Source organism: Mus musculus, chromosome 19 (genome assembly GCF_000001635.26).
Source record: "Mus musculus strain C57BL/6J chromosome 19, GRCm38.p6 C57BL/6J".
NCBI lineage: Eukaryota > Metazoa > Chordata > Mammalia > Rodentia > Muridae > Mus > Mus musculus.
This window is the reverse complement of record NC_000085.6, coordinates 31,771,122-31,780,543: the sequence shown is the minus strand read 5'-3', so window position 1 is coordinate 31,780,543 and position 9,422 is coordinate 31,771,122.

The window sequence follows — 9,422 nt, the reverse complement described above, 5'->3', positions numbered from 1 at the left end:
CTCTCATATTCTACATTCATTTTCCTGCTCAGGTTCTGACCACTGCATTGCATATACCATATCTCCCCAGATAGTGTGGTCTGAGAGAACAAACCGCAGCCAGCAGTCTTTGTCATAAGCCTTCTTGTTGGCTGTTAGTTCTTGTGATAACTACTGCTTTTCTCAGTGGCCTGTCTTGCTGTTCATGTAGAGTTACACAGGAAGAGGGAAGGAAGGGAAAGAAAGTATGTTGGTTTTTGAACATCTTTAGCTACTCTCTTAAAAACAGGCTATATTCTCAGGAAGGAAAATTATGCATCACTGTATTTACATATCAGCTTCATGGTTTGAACGACAATTGTTTAAATGTTGTCAAGAAATGAAAGTAGCTTTGAGCTCTGCAAAGAGATGAGCAATGCAAAGTAAATAATGTGTACCTTTTATGATGCAAATATTCCAAGTGTCAATCTAATTTATTATTAAGTTTGTCACAACAAGGCATGCCTGTACTTGCTTCCCATTATCAAAATTACTGATGAATTTAGAATATTTAAACATAGTACAGAGGACCAGCGATATAGCTACACTGGTACTGTGCTTGCCTTGCAGGTATGAGGCCTTTCTTTTTGTTCCAAGCACCATACAAAGTTGGGCATGGTGGCACAAGTCTGTAATATCAGCATTCAGTGGCAGAAGGGTCAAAAATTTGAGGTCATCATTAGCTACACAGTGAGTTTGAGTTTGAGGCAAGAGTGGGATACATCAAACAGACCCCATCTTAAATTTAAAAGTATATAAATGAATAAATGTGTATACTACAAAAAAATTCTCTACTGTCCAGTTGAAACACAAAAGGAAAAGCTTTTGAGTTACTCTTTCTCTGGAGGCTTCTATCTTCATACATCAATATTATTGTCCAGTGTTCATTATGGGATGAAACAAAATAGGAATGGCTTCAATTTATTAGTTGTATCAGTTATTTAATGCTCTTATATGACATATCATATATGATAATATCGTATGAGTAAACTAGTATTTTACTTAGGCATAGCAACTTAAAACATTGGCTGTATTTTAAATTATGAATATTCAGCCTCTGGGGACATGGCCAATTAGTTTCTGCTGTATAACAAACCACTCCCAAACCAAATGGCTTAAAACAACAGCCATTATGTTTATAATTCTGTGGGTCATCAACTTGAGCTCAGATTTCCTGGCCTGTATCTTAGTTCCCAGTGGCATAGACGGGGTTCACGCACATATTTTCAGCCACCGAGGGGCTGGTGATCTCACTCTCATGTCTGGTGGCTGGCTGCCTGTTGGCAAAGACAACAGAGATAACTGGGTCATGTCCCACTTATCATCCCACAGGCCACCATGGCCTGGTGCCCTACAGAGTGATCACAGTTTCTTTATGGCAGTGAAAAATGATTGGGTCTCAGATACGTGAACATTTTTAAAAGCTCAGCTCTTTCACATTTGCTAATGTTTCATTGACCATAGTCAGCATCAGGGAAAATTTTTCCAAAGCATGGCCATGAGAAAGAAGTTATACTAGATATTTTATAATTGATCACAGGGACACATTTCTAAAATGGTAGTGTATGGTTGTAAAAGAGTATGCCTATGTGCATGCAATGTTCCTGAAAAGGCTTACTATGATAATTCTACTTAGAAGCTGAGTGGGCATGGTAGCATACACTTATTACCTCAGTACTTGGGAGGCTAAGATGAGAGTCTGAAACAATTTAAGTCTGGCCTGACTTGTACGGTGATTCCCTGATCAGAGGAGATACTACTTGAGGAGGAGGAGGAAGAAGAGGAGGAAAAGGAAGGAAGAAGGGGGAGAAGGCAGAGGAGGAGGAGGGGGAGGAGAAAGAGGAAGAGGAAGAAGAAGAGAAGAGGAGGAAGAGAAGGAAGGAAGAGGACAAGGAGAAAGGTGGAAGAGGAGAAAGTGAAAAAATCCACTTAGAAAATATATGGACCATTGCATACACTAGCAAGATTTTGCTGAAAGGACCCAGATATAGCTGTCTCTTGTGAGACTATGCCAGGGCCTAGCAAACACAGAAGTGGATGCTCACAGTCAGCTATTGGATGGATCACAGGGCCCCCAATGGAGGAGCTAGAGAAAGTACCCAAGGAGCTAAAGGGGTCTGCAACCCTATAGGTGGAACAACAATATGAACTAACCAGTACCCCTCAGAGCATATATATCAGAAGATGGCCTTGTCGGCCATCATTGGAAAGAGAGGCCCATTGGTCTTGCAAACTTTATATGCCTCAGTACAGGGGAACGCCAAGGCCAAGAAGTGGGAGTGGGTGGGTAGGGGAGTGGGGGGGAGGGTATGGGGGACTTTTGGGATAGCATTGGAAATGTAAATGAAGAAAATACCTAATAAAAAATTTTAAAAAAGAAAATATATGGAAAAATTCAATGTTACTTCAATTAAATATCATGTTCAATAACTACTTTGATATTATCATTACTCCTAAAATTTAATTTTCATAATGGCTGAATAATAAAGGTACTACTTCCATTCCTTCTTACATGAAGAAATGGAAACTCAAGGAAGACACGGATCTCCTCTATATTATAATAGCTGAGTTGTGATACATTTAGGGAGCACTAAGGATGTTATATGTATTTATTAACAGAATTGATTAATGACATAGGATTATACCAATGTTGTAATATTATTTAATAATGAGAACAGGAAGTTACTTTATTTTAAAAGTCAAGACATCTATTGTAATAAAACTAAAAACTCACTAATGTTAGATTTCCCATCATAAACATCTCTGTAATTGATTCTATATTTTACTTCAACTGGAATTGGTTGCAAATGCGATATAAACTCTAGTTTTCAGAGAAGTCGTATAATTTTACTCACTACTAAATAAATCAAAACTTTTAAGCACCGTCCATTAAGCTATGTCATTAAATCTGAAAATACATTACCAAATGTACTAAACGACTGGCTAAACTCTTCTTTTTCTTTGAGGACTATAAGTTGAAATCTTAATCAAGTCTCTATGGAGGTCAGTATTTATTTTGACTTAAAGCAAATGAATTTATTTAAAAGAGAAAAGTCAAATTATATACTGAATGTGTAGCACTTCTACAACAGTCATGTTAAGATTAAAAAAAAAACTGAAAATCCTGTGTAAGATGAATCTTTAAAGGATGTTTTCCTGGTTAGTCATATTGTCAACTTGACATACCTGGGAAGAGGAGTCTCAGCTGAGGAAGTGCCTGAATTGGATTGGCCTGTAGGTTGTCTAGGGCATTTTCTTGAGTTGATTGAAGTGGGAGAGTCCAGGCTACTGTGGGTGGTGCCACCTCTGGACCAGTGGGCTCAGGCTGAGCTAGCAGAGGACTCAAGCTAATCACTAGGGTTCTTCCATGACCTCTTCTTCAGTTCCTATCTTTAGGTTCCTGCGGAGTCCAGTCTTTGGCTCCCCATGATAATGGACTGTTATGTTAGTCTGTAAGCTGAGCAAAGTCTTTCTTCCTTAAGTTGCTTTTAACCATGGTGTTTTATCACAGCAACAAAAAGCAACCTAGAAAAGGCATCTTAGGAAGATGAGAGGGAGGCTTATGCTAGACTTGGTAGTATCCTATTTTATTCTCAAATAAAGTTTAAGGAAATGTAAATGCCCACATACATCATTGGCAGCAACATTCAGATCAAGGATCAATGGGAATGGCTTATTAATTCTGTTGCTGCCCTACTCTCTGACAATAAACTTGAAATCAAAGTGTAAGGCCTGTATAGTTCCCTAAAACACTGTTAGATGAGAGTGGTAGAGAAGATGAGAATCAGTTGCCCTGACAAAGGCAAATGATTTGCCATTCCTATGACAGTGTGACATAAACTACTTTCCTTCTGTGCCCATGTGCTTACTGTAGGCAGATATAGAGATTTGAAAACCCAGATAAAACAATGTTTTGTGATGCTCCAAAAATGGAGAAATTTCTTAACTCTTAACATCCATTTGTAGACACGACACGAGTCTCAACTCAACTTACTCTCTATTTGCAGAGTAGCAATTATTGCTTAATAATGTCTGGAGATATTTTTGGTTGTAGTAATTGAAGATGAGAGATGAGCTTGGCATCCAGTGAGTCAAGCCCTCGAACAGTCTCACACTGTACAAGACAGTCTTCCACATCAGAGTCATTTGGCTCAAAATACCAGTGCTTGTGAAGTTGATAAAATTCTGATTTATATTGATGAATGTTACAATAGTTTCAACTGATTAAATAATATAGTCACTGGTACATCTCTCTCTCTCTCTCATGTTAGAATATTTTTGTGTGTAAAGTAAATTAAATTCAACTTTTAAAGTCCATTAAGCTCTCTGTTTCCCAAGTAGGCGACCATCCAGCAGCTCATGGTATTAGTGAAAACTAGTAAACACAGATGCTAACATGTCTCTGGGTGACAGCACAGAGGCAAGAAGAATACTATCACTCCATCATCTGTTGGGTATGGAATAGTTTGAGGATGAAGGATAAATAAGAAAAAAAACCTTTCAGCTCCATTAAAATACTCATCATTAGTAAAGTTTAATCAATCTGTGATATTTAAATATTAAAAATAGAAGTTCGATAATTATTCCTAAATACCTATGACTTGGTCTCTTGGCTGCAATTAGAGTTTCAGGGATGTATTTATATGGGTTGCATGGCTTTTGTTTATCTTAACAAATGCCCGAGATCATTGGCTTAGAAAGAGGAAAGGTTTCCTTTGGCTCGTAGCTTTGGAGACCTCTGTCCATTGAGTGGGTACCATTGCTTTTCTGCCTTTGGTAGAGCAGCACATCATGGTCTGAGTGCCTGGAGTAAGACGCATGGGAGCTCTGGACAGGAATGGCTGTGGTTGCAGAGTTACAGCTAGCACTTCCTGCCACTGATGAGCACAGTGAGGAATACTTGAAATGGCAAAGTTTATGTTGTGCATGGTTTGCTACAGCTAAAAAGGGGGGAAGCATTATGCATGTAAGTATGTTGACCTTGAACAAACAGATATACGTTATATTAAAAAAATCACACAACTATTTCCCTTAATTAGTATCAGTGTCCCCTTCACTTGTGCTATTTTTATATCAACTATGTTCCCATATAGCTGTTAATCTCTTTGGAAGCTACATGTTCTTTTCATTAATTACTTTCCTTACTGTTTATAGAATTGGCTTAATCATTGTAGCCCTGTAGTACACTAGATACAATTGGTAGGACAAGAGTTACAGCTTTTTATGTTTTTCAAATAGTTTTCCCAATTATGTTATGTCTATTTCATAAAAATTGATTTTCATGAATTTTAATGAATATGAATTTTAAATCAGTTCTGTTTTTCTGTTCTAAATTCTATTTTGGTAGCTAAAACTACATTTAACTCACACATAAAATCTATCTGGGAAAAAGCAATTACTTCTCAGGACATTTTATTTAATTATACTATTTTTAGGCTATAATTATAGAAAAAATTAGTTTTTGATATGAAAAATATTCTTATTGGTAAAAGTGTTTTATGTTTTTTTGTGACTACAGTCTTTCTCTAATTATTCATAACTCTTGCATTGTAACTAAATGTTTCTTCCATTGTAGCAACTGATTGAACCTGGCTTAGTCTAATATTACATGCTCACAAGCATTGTTGATTATACAGTGTATCAAAAGTTTCTTAATTTTATCTTTATTTGTAAAAATATTTAATTTCTATGAACTAAAAATGGATCCTCTCTTCTCTAAAAGTAGAGAAATGGTCATTTAGGTTTTCATATAATTTCTTACCATTGCAGCACACAGATTTAAATGTGAAAGTTTAGGCTGCGCCGGGCTATCTTTTGCTTTAAGCAATATAATTATCTTAACCTAATTTTCGCAGAGAGTGGATTTTACAGCCATGAGCAAGCAGCTTTTATAGGAGAAATGACAAAGAAAAAATCTAGTAAGACTGGAGTTCCACATTGTTGATTCTATAGCTAATGGTTACTTCTAGACATCTTTAAGGAAGGCTCCATGTGCAATCTACTGTGGTCATTTCCCATTATGTCATTTGGTTAAATCAAGATCTCCTTGGATGAAATAGTTGGTATTTGGAAGGCACCTGTACTTATTAACATGTGTCTGGCCTTGTCCCACCCATGCTAACCCCATCAACTCACTGTCCCCTGCCTGACAGAGAACATGCACATAGACACTTCTCAGAGAGTTTTCAAAGCTTTTGGTAAGTTGTAACTCATAGAAATTCAACTGGTTCTTTGTTTGTCAAAGGTGACCATGTGCCCAATAGGCTTTCTGCTTCCTTGGACTTTCTGTGAATTGCTTTTGCAAATGAAGTTTTAGAAAACTAAGGCTCCAATGAGCTCAAGTTGGAGGGGTCAAAGACACCATAAGAAAGACCTAGAAAGCCAACTAACCTGGGACCATGGGGGCTCACAGAGCCTGGGCCACCAACCAGTGAGCACACAGGAGCTGGACTTAGACCTCCTACACATCTGTGGCAAATGTACAGCTTGGTGTTCATGTGGGTCCCTGTTGCAGGAAATATTAAAAAATAAACCCGCCAATTGTCAGCGGGGTGAGGCCACGCTCCTGTGCTCCTGCCACCACCACCAACTCTCTAGAGCTAGTCCCTGCCCCCAGGTGATCTCACTGTAAGGCCACATGGCTCCCATATGCCCCCCCAGTCCCTCTTGCTTTTACACAATGCCCCACGCACCCCTGCTTAGCCATCTCAACACCTAATCACCTGGTAGAATCAAGACTCTTAATGCTAAAGTAGCCAATCAGGTTTATGTATCAGTAATAACACAATTTACAAGATGCCAATGCAATAATTTCCGAGCCAAATGCTAATGATAAAGCTTTAACCCAATTATTCTAACCTTTTGATAACACCACACCAGCCTCCTCAACTGCTCCCCCCACGTCCTTTCTCCTGTCCAATCACAAGCCTCCCACTGCCCTAATGAGATTGGACAGGGAAAATCCTGCACCAGGTCCCCCAACATGTGGAGCAGGGACTGTCACATTTTCTGTTCCCTGCCATTGGATGCCCTTTTTCTCCTTGGACTGCCTGGTTGGGAATCAGTAGAAGAGGTCGTGAGTAGACCTGTTGGGACTAGATGTCCCAGGGTAGAGTGGTACCCAAGGTGCTCCTCTGTGAGGAGAAGTGTTGGGGGCAATGGGGCGCGGGATTAGTAAGGGTCAGTCTGGGAAGAGAGGAAGGATGGGGGCTGTGATCGGGATGTAAAGTGAATTTTAAAAATTTTTATAAAATAAAATAAAACTAAGGATCTACCCCCCCACCCCACTATGTGTGCACGAGCGTGCGCGCGCGCGCGCGCGCGCGCGCACACACACACACACACACACACACACACACTGTCAAAGAAGTGCACACATCTCCTATTGCTTTTCTGCACCTCCTCTGTAATAACATAGTACTTTTACTGATATGCATATGCTACAGATCTGAGTTCCCTAGCACTGAGCCACTCCCCCTGAACTCTTCTGAGTTGACTGAGGTCAGAGGCTCTGCCTTCCTCACCTCAGCCCCTCCCATGTCTGTAGAGCATCTACGAGCTGGGGGAGAGAGAGTGAACCAAAAGTAAATCTGAGGAATGAAAGGCGCCAAAGACATCTGCTCAGGTACCACAGATATTTATTTTAATTTCCCTTTCGAGGCAAGAATGTGAGTTCTATAATATTGCTAATAAAAAGTATTGTTAGCATAAATGGTTCTGCTCCTGCATCTTTCCTAAAATGCTAATTTGACATTTGCTCAGAAGATAGATCAGTTTGATCTATCAGTGGAGGGGCAGAACCTGCTGGTCCTCCTGGATGTATAGCCATCAGCCCCCAGCAACCTTGGCATTTACAATCCTTCTTCTTCACTTTGGTTCTGTGCTTCATAGGAAAGTTTCCAAAGGCTTTGAGTGGAGGCCTTTAAAGTCTCCCGTGATACATCCAAATTAGAGAAAGAAGTTATAGAAAACGTATAGTTTCTAAAATATGCATGCATGCATGCATGCATACACACCCGTGGCAGGACACACACAACACACCAAGCACCATCTTATGTCACCCTAAGGTTTTCCTGGTAGTTTCTTGCTGATGCTTTTAGCCACAGTCTGAGTCATGTCTGCTTGCCTGCCCTGTACAGTGATCTGTCTTTATTAGATGGAGTCTTGAATGAAGGGTCATGGGGACCTTGCCTTCCTAGGTCAATATCCTGTCTCTCTGCCACCTCTCTACTCTCTGCAGACTGTGTGTGTAGGGGATGGAGGTAGCTGACAAGGGTACCCTGGAGAGGGAGCTGAGTGCTGATGTAATGCCTTTCTCTCTCTGTAGAGAGACTTCCCAGGAACTGGTGTAAGACCTGAACATTATTATGGGAAACATCCCAGTGTTTTTTTTTTTTCTTTCCCGTTTATAGACTGAGGAAATCAATATGACACTTGGAAGCATCATTTATAAACATGAAAGTTTTTGTATCACCAGAAACACCATAGGTTCTAGGGAACTACTTTTGGTAGATATAAAAGTAAATTATAAATTACTTTTCCAGTAAATGTGTAGATATCCTGACCAAATTATTTACAAGCAAACACAGCCCCAGTGAATTTGAAAGAATAGAGGAACAGTTAATAGCTGTGATAGATTAGAGATGAAGATAATTTTGATATTTATCAAAATTGAGAGACTGCCAAGATAGAAGGTGCCTTATGCTTAGCAATGAGTTGTTACGTTTTATGCATGGCAACTGTTTACTGAAGTATCCGATGGTGAGTAACCAAGGCAGGTAAGAAGTATGAAGGGCTGGGGGTTATTTTCTCACGTCCTTAAAAGTGTACACAGTTGATAACATTTGGCTTGTAATCCTGAAGTACCAAACTCTGCTGAACTTAATCGTCCCGAGCGTAGTAAGAAGCACCTCACTTATTTAAAGGGAAGGAAGGACTCACCGTCTTCAAGTGCAGCAATGTCTCTGACTTCTTACCCAACATTTTATCACAAGGAGTGCTGATGTGGCATGCTGCATTCAACCAATGGTCCTGAAAATCAGGACACTGTAGTGCTTAGTTGGGTAACAGGCTAGCATCCATGCAAGGTATTGGATGATATCCCTGCATGGATACACGATAAGTACAAATGCACACGTGTGCAACTAGAATGCTTCACAGCTCAGTGTGGCAGCGAGCAACTGCTGCGTCAGAGCAGGAGGAAAGAGACACCTGCCTCTCATTATCTATCCATCGGTGCTTTCAGAATTTTAAATTGTGCATAAACATTTTTCTAGTAAGAAGAATACACTTTTTATAAATACTAAGCAAGTGAGTCCATTTTTTCCTTAATTAAAAAAAATGTCCCAAATCAATTCAAATCAAAATAACCTTAGAGATGTACATGTGTTCTCATCCCACTCTTC